This window comes from Ornithorhynchus anatinus, chromosome 4, assembly GCF_004115215.2.
Source record: "Ornithorhynchus anatinus isolate Pmale09 chromosome 4, mOrnAna1.pri.v4, whole genome shotgun sequence".
Lineage (NCBI taxonomy): Eukaryota > Metazoa > Chordata > Mammalia > Monotremata > Ornithorhynchidae > Ornithorhynchus > Ornithorhynchus anatinus.
This window is the reverse complement of record NC_041731.1, coordinates 91568907-91582489: the sequence shown is the minus strand read 5'-3', so window position 1 is coordinate 91582489 and position 13583 is coordinate 91568907.

The window sequence follows — 13583 nt, the reverse complement described above, 5'->3', positions numbered from 1 at the left end:
GTATGGAAAAGTTGCAGTGGATTCTGTTTGTTGAAAAGCACTGATGCTATCAACTGAGGCTTAGGGAGCCTAATCCTTCATGGTTTATACTCTGCTTTTTTCCTTCATTAAAATCAGACTCAAAATGAAAGTTTGCAGAGGACTATGGAATTTAGCTTCTCTCTGAAGCCTAGATGCCATATAATTGTTATCTTTAATACAGCAGAGGTGCGCCTAATTTGGGAGAAAAGAACCCCAAATCAAGTAATTTATAAAGATTGACTAAAAGCTGTTTGAGATTCTAAGACTTAGCTTTTTCCCCCTGCAAGATTGTGGCCTGAAAGTGGCTTCTGACTCGCCTGATTGATGTTCCCTACATGGGAACTAATTCTTCTTTATCTAATCTTATTTCTTATTTGTCAATGTTGTAATTCCTCTTTGATTTTATTTCTTTTTTCTTATCTGCTACTAGGCTGGGAACAAGTCAGTTCTGTTTTGGGTGGGGGGATGAGGAAGAAGCAGCTTTTTCTTCCCCTGTGGTGGCAATTTCTCTTTGGGGTCACTCACCTCTCACTCTGCGAGTTTGAATGAGTAAGCTGTCTATGGTTAGGATTGCCCAACCCCGGTGAAATGGGAGGCAACTTAGACTAGAGAAGCAGCGTGGCTCAGTGGAAAGAGCCCGGGCTTGGGCGTCAGAGGTCATAGGTTCGAATCCCTGCTCTGCCACTTGTCAGCTGTGCTACTGTGGGCAAGTCACTTAACTTCACTGTGCCTCAGTGACCTCATCTGTAAAATGGGGATGAAGACTGTGAGCCCCTCGTGGGACAACCTGATTACCTTGTATCTACCCCAGCGCTTAGAACAGTGCTCTGCACATAGTAAGCACTTAACAAATACCAACATTATTATTACTAGTGGAAAGAGAGTAGAACTGGGAGTTAGAGAACCTGGGTTCTAGTCCAGCTCTGCCACTCACCTACCATGAGACCTACGCTAAGTCACTTAGTCTGTCCCGGCCTCAGTTCCTCTACCCGTGACACCTGTTCTTCCTACCTCTAAGAGTGTGAGGCCCATGTGATAAAAGGACTGTATCTAGTTTGATTATCTTGAATCTCTTCAGGAACTTTGCACAGTGCGGGGGACCTATTAAATGCCTAATATGTAGCATAACTCAGTGGAGCATTGGTTCATTTGATTTACTCTGTGAAGGTAGCCTAACTAGATATTACAGGCCCCCCAAAATCCTCTTTGGGACCTGAATTTTCCATGAACACTATCTACAAGGAGCAAATCAACTGGATAATTGCTTTACTCTTCCACTTAACCCGGGGCTCCGCAGACAGCTTTTCTAATAAGGCTGTAAACAAATACAGTCAGTTCTCCTTAAAAGAAAACCTGCATTTCTCCCATATTTAGCATTATTAATTTGATGAAGCCTTTGGGTGGAAACTGAGGAGCCAGTAGAGAACTATTCATTTTATAATGATGAGCTCCAGATGATTGAACGTGATGAAAGCATTCCTAACTAAGTCATTTGAAGGTGTATTGCATTCAAGTGGATAAATTGCATCTGCTTTAGTCCAGTTTTTGAAGTGTGGTAATTCTCAAGCATGAAGATATACATTTCTAGAGGCATTCTTTGATTGGAATTCCAACTCTAGTTAGAAACTATGGGAATAGCCAATCTGGTCCAGCAGTTTTGCCATTCTTTCATTCCTGTGCGAACTTCACTGCCAGATAGTGGAACAGTTGGACCGAAGCCGGCATTGTGCGGGGATCCTATTTGGAGGTGAGTCAGTTTCTCTGCTTAGATGCATTTTGGTTAGCTGGTTGAATTTATCTGTATTAGATTTTGTGCACATCTACTGGCTTCATGGAATATTACTTTGAATCACTGTTAATCTTCCGTAGCAAATAGGCATAGTTGTGCCTGGAAAGGCCAAGCCTGCTCTTTAGAAACAGCCTTTCTTCTCCCCATAGACATGTCTGTTTGGATCAGAGTCTACCCAAGGCAAAGTAGCTTTAGGTGATGGCCAAGTGTTGACAGTCATGTAGAGAAGATCAATATTTTTGAGTCTGACAGCTTATCCCAGGAATAGTGGTGGAAGCCCCATCTATCCTCAGCCTCCTCACTCTATGTCCTTCCATCCTTAACATGACCTCTAACCCTACTGCTATCTTGAGGGTGAGTGGGCTGTAAAGATAGCTTCCCCTCCCCCACTAATCGAGGAGAAGCAGCATGGATAGAGCACGGGCTTGGGAGTCAGAAAGTCATGGATTCTGATCCCACCTTTGTTGCCTGTCTGCTGTCGATCTTGGGCAATTCACTTAACTTCTCTGGGCCTAAGTTACCTCTTCTGAAAAATGGGGATTGAGACTGTGAGCCCCATGTGGGACAGGGACTGTGACCAACCTGATTTGTTTGTATCCCTTCCAGTGTTTAGTACAGTGCCTGGCACACAGTAAGCACTTAACAAATGCCACAATTGTTATTATTATTATTAGTATTATTATTAAAGCTGATCTTCTAGATTGTAAATTTGTTGAGTGTGGCAAATATGTCTACCAATCTGTCGTCCAAAGTGCTGAGTTGGGTGTTTCAGAGCAATGAGCACTCAATAAATATCACTGATTGATTACCACCAGCAGGAAGATTAGACTGTAAGCCTGTCAAACGGCAGGGACTGTCTCTATCTGTTGCCGACTTGTTCATCCCAAGCGCTTAGTACAGTGCTCTGCACATAGTAAGCGCTCAATAAATACTATTGGAAAAAAAAAAAAAGGAAGGTTGGGGAACCCGAGGTCACCAATCTACCTCTGGGCAGCAATGGCAACTGGGCAGATGCTGGAGCCATTTCCCATGAATTCCCGGGGTAAATAATAGATCCATATAGATTCAGCTCAACAAATCTCAACCCTTGCAGGTATAGGCTTGTTCTCAGATGATAGGGAAAAAGTCTTCAGTTCAGTTAAATATTGCCTTCCCTTCATACCCTTCTGAGCTGTTGCTTCTTTTTGTCTCTATCATCTTGTTCAGTCTTGCTTCATCTTGTCCTCACAATCTGCTCACACCGAGCTGGCCAACTCACTGCACGTGGGACGTTTGGCCACCCGAGTTTTAGCGATGCTACGTCTCTCCACCCGCTTTTAGCGGCACCTGATGCCGGAACGCGGTCCGGGCACCTTATGGAGTTTGTAAAGGTCCTAAGTGAGGAATGGGCCTAGGTGGCGGTTTATTCGGATTTTGTGTTTTACTTCTTGGCAGCAGTCATTCCCACCAGATTTCTAATTCCCTTAACATTTAAGTATGCCAAACCCGACCATCTGCAAGCATGGAAAGTTGTAAAACCAGGGTCTCTCACCCAAGTGCAGGCTGTGGGCACCAGAAAGAGGTTGAGCGGCTCTTTGGAGAAATGAAAAGTTCCATGGTCAGGTCTGCCTCGTCTGCCTCCCCACCCTTGTCCGTTCTTAGTGGTTTTACTGCCGGGAGTCCATTCGGGGGCAGGGTCGCTTTTGAACGCCGGGCTTTGGCAAGCGTTTCCGAGAAGCCCAGAGCAGTCTTTCGTGAGCCAGAAAGGTTAAAACAGAACTGACAGAAGGGCCCCAGCTCACTGCTGTTGGTGAGTTATTCTGTTTATTCTACATATGTTTCCATTTAATTAAAATGTCATTTTTAATTAAAAATGAAATGTCAAGAAAGAAAAAAATTGGCAAAGTCTGAATGACTGCAGTGAATTCTTACAAACTCAGTGGAGAGAAATAACTTTGAAATGATGGGAACAGTATCTTCATTGGTACTTTTGTTAAAAAAAAAAAAAAAAGAGTGGGTGGAAGAGGCTTGGTTACGCTTCATGTGCTGTGTGTGTCTTTGTGTGTCTTTGTGTGTATGTCTGTGTGTTCCATCTCAGGTTCACATGGATCTTTCTTTCAGTTGCCTTTGATGTGTGAGGATATGTTTTATGTTAATGAGTTCTGGTGACTGGTGCCACGTTCCTGAGTGACACAGTCACAAATGAGTTGCAGGAGCGACTGTAGACAGTCAAGATAAATTGTTTACACCACCCCTGCAGGACATTTATTTTATTTATTTCTTAGAAGTGGAATGCCTTGCAGTTTAATATGCAGTCTTTATTTTGTTATAAAAGCCTGAGCCTACACTGGATCTTTCAAGCTTCATGCATCATTTATGTCTCTCATTTCAGTATTGCATTGACGGAGACACCTCAACGTAAACATTAAGCCCTCAAAGAGATGTGTCTCTATGAAAAGAGTTCTCTCAGCCATCACACTGTAAGGCAAAGATGGCTTTGTTCAGAGGGATCGACCTTATTGGAGGATGTGGAACACCAAAGTCTCATCAATCAATCAATCATATTTATTGAGAGCTTACTCTGTGCAAAGCACTTTACTAAATACTTGGGAGCGCACATATAACAAAGTTGGTAGACATGCGCCTTGCCCACAACGAGCTTACAGTCGAGGGGGCAGACTCTTCTGTATAGCTCCCATATAGCCCCCCACATGGCTTTTCTATTTACTCTTGCTCTCCCCAAAGCATTCACCAAGCGCCAACGTCCATCCTCCATGAAAAGTGGAGAGGGATCTACTTATTCAAGATGGTGAGAGGTAAGGAACTTTTCCATTAAGAAAGAGGGACTGTGGGAGACAAGTATTACAGTCAACAAAATGTGTAGTTAACATCTTTGGGAAGGAAGCAATCTCACAGTTGGAACCAGACAGTCATTTTGCCCAAGAATATAATGCAGAATTCTGAGGTTTTGATCCTTCTGGGGAGAAGATCCTTGAGAGGAGAGTCAGGTCAGTGAGCATGTGAAAGAGGTGCCGAACGAATACGGAGAAAGGCTTTCATGCGGGGACCCACTGACAAAGGATGGAGAGAAACCCCCATCCACTGGTTTCTGAGCTGCTCTGTCCTATTGGTTAAAATGTGGCTGTGTTTTACTTGCAGTTTGTTCCCTGTAACTCATGCGGTTTTATTTTTTATTTTTTTGAACACAAGAATACTTCTCCACTTGCCATCTAACTGTTTTCTTGCACTGCAATTTTTCAAAAGTGTGGACTGCATTCACTGGGAGTGATCAGAGTGTACAAGAGGTATTCTGCAAAACTCCACCTTTAAAACCAACTCCCTCATGCAGGCTCTTGGTCCCCAAGTCTTGGTGACAGGTCTGAGACTCATCCGTCATTATGACGGGATGCTCCATCTGTCCAGAGCACACTGGGAAGAGGTGAGCAAATTGTAAATTTGGTCCAGAAGAGGTCCTGATTGAAGCATAAAATACATGAAAAAAGATCAATCCAAAGCATCAAGTGTTAATGTAAAGATTATTCCATTCAGCTTTGTGGATAATAAATTGCTTTTAGCTCACTCTTTCAGAACATTCAGAGCTCACTCATATTACATTTAAACCATGTATTTGCCGTCACACTTGATTGAACTGTTTAGGGCGTACGTGCAGACGGCCACACTTCTTCTTTAGCTTCCCTTAATTTCTTAGACCATCATTTTAATTGCATTCTGGTGATTAAGTATATACCCCTTCCATTTAAATTATTCATCACTTCAGATTGATTCGGTGATCTGCTCGGACGGCCCTGAAATCGGAATGTAGATGACCCGAACCAAGAGAGTCAAGCGAGATATAGAAAAAATGTCCCTTATTCCTTATCTTGCAGCAGCGGGAGTAGATTTCAGAGCTTCCACCTTGTATTCACCATGAAGGGTGCAACAGTTTGAGGCAGAAGAAGAAATTCAAACATTTCTGTAACACTAGAAGTAAAATGTCACGAGTAAAACAAACATTTGTACTGTTGTCTGGGAAGACATTTTCTGGAACTGACGGCAGAGAGAGTTAATGAGCTTTGGAATCCTGAATCATAAGGAAACGAGGCCTTTATTCACACCGCTACTTACTCGCTGGAAGGGAAGTGTTATTTTACATCGTGTATTAAATCACTGGTGGCCGAAACAATTAGAAAATGCAAACAATTAACAGATGATGGATGTCGCCTTGTTACAAACCAGTTCAAGTTCTGCCCAAGTTCTGCCTTCCCTGGATTTAGTGAAACGCTGCCCTCTTGTGCAGAAAACAGAAGCAACTGCAAGAAAATCCTTGCCTTCTTAGCTGACGTGATTTCCGTTTGTTTGCTTTGCAATATGGGTTAGGACTCTGCTCAGAACTCTTATTTCATCATTTAGAAGTCCAAAGAGGTACCCATACCCCTTTTTAATATCTCTTTTCATTTGTTTTTTCTTCCCCAAGAGCAGGTTCCAATTTCCATGGTTCTTTTAAACTCCTTGCATCAAAGCAGTGCTTTCACCTGCTCTGCAACGAACAACTGCCAGCAGGGAAAGACCTCAGGGTTTTGCTTTCCGCAGATAAGTGGAATGTTTCGGTTCCGAGTGGCAATGCCGTCGATAGTTAATGAACATGGAAATGCAAGCACGTGAGAACGCGCCCCTATGTGTGACGTTCGGTGTTTGAGCTGTAGACATGAGGGCATAGCTGAAAATGAACTAAAAAATAGATCTTATTCTGTGAGGCAAAAAGTCGAATGCTGCTTGTTTTCCTTTTTGCTCACAAAAGGAGCACTGACGCTTATGGTGGAATTTGATCCCGAAGAAGACATCAGCTGAATGTGCCATAAAATCCGAGTAGGTAATTCGGGACTGGTTCTCCTTATGTTGACTGTGCCTCAGAGTGAAGATGCCTTATTACAATGCTACCTATTGCCTTTCATCATAAGGCTTTAAAGACCTGAATAAACAATTATTACTATCTACGCCTTAGTAGATTTAGTTCAATATCTATATTGGAAGGTATCAAAGAATAGTTCAAGTCCTAAGCAGTGTCATGTAAATGAATTACTTTGCCTGTCTTCCACACCTCACAGAGTGTCAAAGCAGTACTTTGATGTAGATTACGGTTTTGAATTCCACGAGGCCTTTAGTAATCAGAGCGTTTGTGAGCACCATATTGCTTGGTGAGAAGAAAAGGCTTAAAAGGAAGCAGGCTGTTCTGCACTTTAAAGAACTCCTCTTTATTCCAGCTACAGGAAGAAGGCCTTTTTTGACACCAAAAATTAAGACTGTGACTCAAATGCTGCTAATATTTGTGCAATTCCATGAAATCATTTGGGTTTGAGGCATTTATGTCTCGACTGCAATCCAGGTCCTTTACCACATCGGATTAATTATGATAGTCTTTCTCTTCCTGGATCTCGGGACATCTCTTACACCGGGAAATGCCCAGGAGGGGAGCCTGCTCTTGTTTCATCCAGGAGGCTGACATGTATGAATGCTACACATAGAAAATGAGCTCACTTCGGCTTTGCATTCCAAAATGGACTGCTAACTTTCAGTAGCTTTTTGCTCTATTTTCAGATATCTTTTAAGCTCCATCTCACTCGTAGCCATGGCACTTCTAACATTAATGAATTGGAAAATATTAGCCAAGGCAAGATTTTTCTTCAAGTCTGTATTTTACTAATCAGGGAGGAAGTAATTTCTAATGAAGGTGAAATTCTCATAAATTTTGTTCTTGTGAGGTGTCAGTGAACTACAGATTGTTTTAGAATGGAACCACCAATGTGTAGGTAAAGGAGAAAAGTTGTACATTTCAGTGAACTTGTTGAAGAGAAAGGTTAGATGCAAACAGAAACGTTCCTCGTAACTAACTGGGCTTCTCAATGCCGTTTTGAAATTGAATGCATTTTCTTGCTATAGGAAATGTTTCTCTGGCTTTTGGTGTTTTGGTCTTGAATTCAATCAGCATTCTACCAGTTATAAACAGCAGAAGCAGCTTAGATCACTTCTTTTGATCAGGGAGTACTTTTGAGTATTTATAGTAACACTCATTTCGCCATGCAGCTCACAAAGGAGCAAAAAAACAAACAAGTGACTTTCTTCCTAATGTGCAACTGTTTTTCTTTGTATAATGCGTATTGCTTTCAGCAGCTTCTGAAGTCTGTTTCTCCACTCAGGGGACACTTACTAGCAGCCAAACCAATACAGCCAATAGATATTTAATTTTTTTTTTAAATTGAAGCTGTGCTTTACAAAAAAAAAGAATTCTTTAGCAATATTGAAGAAAAACAGGGATTTAGACTGCCAGATACTTTGAAATCTGCATGTGGGTGATCCCAGAAGGGAGTAAATATGTGTTTCTTTTCCTCTAATATTAATGAAATGGTTAATTCTGTTGCCATGGCAACAAAGAACAGCCATGATAAAAAGCTAAAGGTCTATACATAATACCCGTTACAAGGTCTCTCTAATTCTAAAGCTGATTTTCTTAGCTACAATAGAAGTGATGTGTTTTTTTTTTCCATATCATCTTAAGCTTTTGCTTCAAATCCTTCTAGTTAATCCAATAAACAGACCAGTAGCATAAAAAGGCACCTCTGTATGCCCATTATAAACCTTATAAAAGAGGTTTACAGATGCACGATCCGCAAAGAGATCTGGAGAGTAAACACATGTTCAGTCAAAATAAAAACGTGTTCCAAGTTGAGGCATGACTCAGGAAATCGGCAAGAATGGGAAATCAGGGTAATTACCAAACAAATATCATCCCTTCGATCCTCAGAAATGCATCTGTGATGACATTACCAAGAAAACCCCAAACATAAAACCTTACAACACTGTTTTCCTGTAAGACAATCTCCATCTTCTACCCTCCCACTTACACCAGCTGCTTACTTTAGGAAAGTTATAATAATCAATTATTAAGCAATTTATCAAATTTGCCTTTAAACATTGAAAAATGTCCTGGATTTCTGAAAAGTCCATTACCCAACGTTGCAAGCTAAAGCACAGAAATGGTGTTTTCTCTAACAACTGTTTTTCTTTGCTTCTGTCAGCAGCCTCAAGAAGAAAATCTCCAGGAGTTTTCTTCAGTAGAGTGCCCAGAGCCTTCTGTTTCACCCTAGAAGTCAAGCTGTATAGATACAGTAGGAACAAGGAATTCCACCTCCTCATTTTCACCAGATGCCTGTCTGTTCTTCCACCTGGAGGCAACGGGGATGCTCAGAGAGCAGCCTAACACCAATTCCCTCATCCAAGGTTTGCCAAAATCCAAATCAATTGAAATTCCCTCACTTTTCAGAAGGCTAGTAAGGATTTGACATCCTTTTTAGAAACATTTGCCTGGTTTTGCATCAGTCATTGGAATCATATGTCAAATGAGCCATCACCCTCCTAATTAAATGTGATTTTCTCCACGGTTCATACCATTTGCATGATGTTGTTCATTTCCTGTGAAATATTGACTTTCAGCATTTGGATATTTCATCTTTTTTTCCCATATGTTGATCCTGATTCCGGTAAGCGTTACTAAAATGTATGGTTACCAACATTCTCAAGAAATCACTCAATCAGTTGTACTTATTGAGTGCTTACTGTGCACACAGTGCTGTGTCGAGTGCTTGGGAGAGTAAAATATAGCAGAGTTGGTAGACTCATTCTCTGCCCACAAGGATCCTACAGTCTAGAGTCAAGACAGTTATTACTATAAATAAACAAATGGTGGATATGTATATGTCAATGAATCAATCCTATCTATTGAGAACTTTATTGTGTGTAGAACACTGTACTAAGCATTTTGGAGAGTACAGTATAACAGAGTTGGTAGACACATTTCCTGCTCACATCTACAGGGGGAGATACAGTAATATAAATAAATTACAGTTATGTATATAATTGCTGAGGGAGAGGTGAATTAAGTGTGTAAATCAGGGTGATGCAGAAGGGAATGGGAAAAGAGGAAGTGAGGGCTTAATCAAGGAAGGCCTCTTGGAGGAGATGGGCCTTCAATAAGGCTTTGAAGGTGGAGAGAGTAATTGTCCATCACACATGAAGAGGGAGGGTGCTCCAGGGCAGAGGCAGGAAGTGGGTGAGAGGTCAGTGATGAGATAGATGAGATTGAGGTACAGCGAATTGGCTGACATTAGAGGAGCAAAGTGTGTGGGCTGGGTTTTAATAGGAGAGTAGCGAGGTGAGGTAGGAGGGGTCAAGGTGATCGAGTGTTTTGAAGCCATTGGTAAGGAGTTTCTGTTTGAAATAGAGGTGGATGGGGAACCAGTCTAGGTCCTTGAGGAGTGGGGAAACATAGACTGAACATTTTTGTAGGGAAAATGATCCGGGCAGCAGACTGAAGTGTGAACTCTATGGGGAGAGACAGAAGGCAGGGAAGTCAGCAAGGAGGCTGATACAGTAATCAAGGTGGGATAGGATAAATTCTTCGATTAACATGGTAACAGTTTGGATGGAGAGGAAAGGATAAATTCTAGTGATGTTGTGAAGGTTGAACCTACAGGATTTGGTGATAGAGTGAATATATGGGTTGATTGAGAAAGATGAGTAAGGATAAAGCCAAGGTTATGAGACAGGAAGGATGGTGTCGCTGTCTATGGTGATGTAAAAATCAGGGAGAGGATAAGATTTGGATGGGAAGATAAAGAGTTCTGTTTTGGACATGTTAAGTTGGAGGTGTCAGTGGGCCATCCAAGTAGAGATGTCTTGAGGAAATGCGAGATTGCAGAGTAGAAGAGAGATCTGGGCTGGGGCTGTAGTAGTTGAAGCCATGTGAGAGAATGAGTTTTCCAAGGGAGTGGGTGTAGATGGAAAATTGAAAGGGACCTTGAGCCTTGAGGGATTCCCAGAGTTAAATGATGGAGGCAGAGGAGGAGCTCACGAAAGAGACTGGGAATGGCTCATCAGAGATGTAGGAGGAGAACCAGGAGAGGACAGTGTCAGTAAAGTCGAGATTGGATAATGTTTCCAGAAGAAGGGTGTGGTTGACAATGTCAAAGACAGCTGAGAGGTCAAGGAGGATTAGGATGAAGTAGAGGCCATTGGATTCAGCAAGCAGGAGATCATTCGTGACCTTTGAGAGGGTGGTTTCTGTGGAGGAAGTGCTGCAGAGTAGAGATTCAAGTATGTAAGTGACACAGAGTGGGGAAAGAGTAGGGAAGAAAAGGGCAATAAGTGAGGGGCGGCCTTTTTACAGGAGGTGTGATTTTAATAAGGGTTTGAAGGAGGGGAGAGAAGTTAGTTTCTGTGGAGTTGAGGGGGTGGAAGCCAGATTACCTGGGTCAAAGAGAGAAATGGAGGATAGGAAACGGAGGCAATGGGTGTAATCAACTTGCTTAAGGAGTTTCAAAAGGATTTATAGCAGGGCGATGGGACGAGGGTGTTGCTGGGTCAAGGGAGGGCTTTTTTTAAGGCTTGGGGATACGTTGGAGTGTTTTAAAGCAGGGGGGAAAGGGCCGCTGGAAAATAAGTGATTCAAGGTGGTAGTCAGGGAAGGAAGAAGGAAAGTGGGCAAGTGTTTTAATAAAGTACAGTGCCAAGCATTTAATACAGTGTTCTGCATCTGCTATTGATGATAACGGGTTTAAGGAAGGGTTGGAAGTTCAGGTGGAGGGAGTAAGTTTTAAGAGGAAGCAGAAATGACCTCTTGAGATACTGCTGAAAAATACGGGAGAATAAAAGAGGGGGTGGGAGATCAGTGAGACTCTAGAGGTGCAGGGACGATCGCACCTCCTGATTTCATTTGTGTTGATGAAATAGATGGACAAGGTCTTTAGGGGCAAGGGATTGGGGAGGTAGGAGGGCAGGGTGTTTGGAGAAAGAGATAAAAATCTGAAAGCTGCTGTGGGCAAGGGAATCAATAAGGATGCAGGGAGTAACGTTGCTGGGCATGGGAGAAGGCAGAGTTAAAACAAGCGAGGATGAGTTTAAAATAGATGAAGTTGGCCTGGAATTGAGTCAGCAGTGTTCCGCAGGTCATGCTCAGGAGAGAAGGGATCCAGACCTGCAGGTTGGAATGAGATTCAACGGAGGGACAGGGGAGTGAGGGAATGGAGTTAAGTGGAGGGGGCAGAGTTGAGGACATGGATTTGTGGGTTGAGTGAAGGTAGGTTGCGTATGAAGACCAAATGGGGCACAGTGACTTTTGTAAACTTGGATGGGGTCACAAGATCAGAGATGAGGGGTGTGGATGACAGGTGACAAGGTTGTGTTTGAAGAGTGGAATTTCAGAGTTGGTGAGTTTAGGGATTGTACAGTGAAGAGATGATATGATCAAGCATGTGTCTGAATTGGGATATGGGTGAGGTGGGCTGGAGCAGGAGGTGAGTGGATGGGAGAGGTATCGAACAGTGGGAAGGTTGTTTGGAACATTCGTATGGGTAACTGAAGTCCTCGGGGATCAAGGAAGGGGCAGAAACTGAGAGAAGGAAAGGGAGAAATGTGTCAAAATGGTTCAGAAAGTTGGAGGTGAGAACTAGGCCAGCAGTGATGAAGTTGACAAGTAGTTGGAGTGGATGGATGGGATGAATGATATGGGCTTTAAGGGAAGGCAAAGAGAGAGATGAGGGGGAATGGTGCAAAAGTGGAGTGGGGGGGTCAAGATGGAAGTCAACTCTTCCTCCTTTCCCAGTGAGTCTTGGGGAGTGGGAGAAGATGAGGACCCCTCTGGAGAGAGCGGCAGGGGAGACTGTCGATTGACGAGAGCTGGGCTTCAGTGATGTGGAGGAGTAGTGACTGGCTTAGGAACAATTCAAGGATGGAAGGAAGCTCTCCCAAGATGAAGTGAGGGTTTCACAGGTTGTATTTAGCTGAGGCTGAGGGGCAGGGGTGGACGGTGCGAGGGGTGGGGAGGTGTTGGATGGGAATGAGTTTCGAGACCTGACCAGGGGAGATAGTATGGGGGGAATAAAGGTCAGGTTGGGGTGATTAGAGGGAGAAAATTGAGGGGACATGGTGATGTCAGGGAGATTTAAAAGAATGTTTGAAGCAGTTGCAGTTTAATCTTGAGTTTCCAGCAATTAAGTATGTGACTGAATTGCAGGTTCTTTGGGTGGGTGGGAAAGTCAACAGCTCCCAACTAGGGGCACCTCTCAGCATAAATGAGAGAATGTTGATGTGCACTGACCTAGTGTTGTAGTAAAATAAACAATGATTAAGTAGGAGAGAGCTGATGAAGAATGTTGAAGGAAAGGCTCACGAGTTTCTGTGTGGTAATAATTAATAAAAATTGTGGTTCTGTGTAATAATAAGAACAATTCTGGTATTTTTTAAGTGCTTACTATATGCCACGGCCTGTATTTTTAAGCGCTGGGGTAGATACAAGCTAATCGGATTGGATGCATTCTTCTCCCGTGTAGGGCTCATGGTCTTAATCCCCATTTTACATATGCATTAACTGAGGTCTAGAGAAGTGCAGTGTCTTGCCCAAGGTCACAAGTGGTGGAGCTGGGTTTAGAACTCAAGTCCTTCTGACAATCAGGCCTGTGCTCTACCCACTAGGCCATGCTGCTTCTCCAGTGCAGAGAAGAATGAGGTAATCATTGGAGAGATGCCTGCAGAACATAATGGAAAGATGATTCTAATAGAGTGATTTAGAGACTGGAGAAGGGAGACAGCTAGTTAGACCATAGAAGTGGTCCTCACTTTCTAGGATGCTTCCTTTGGAGCTCTGAATTGTGCTCACGCTCATAAACCTATTCCTTTTACCACGGACTTAGCAAAAACAAACACGGCAAATGAAAAATCCTCAATCAACAGAGTGGTTCACAGC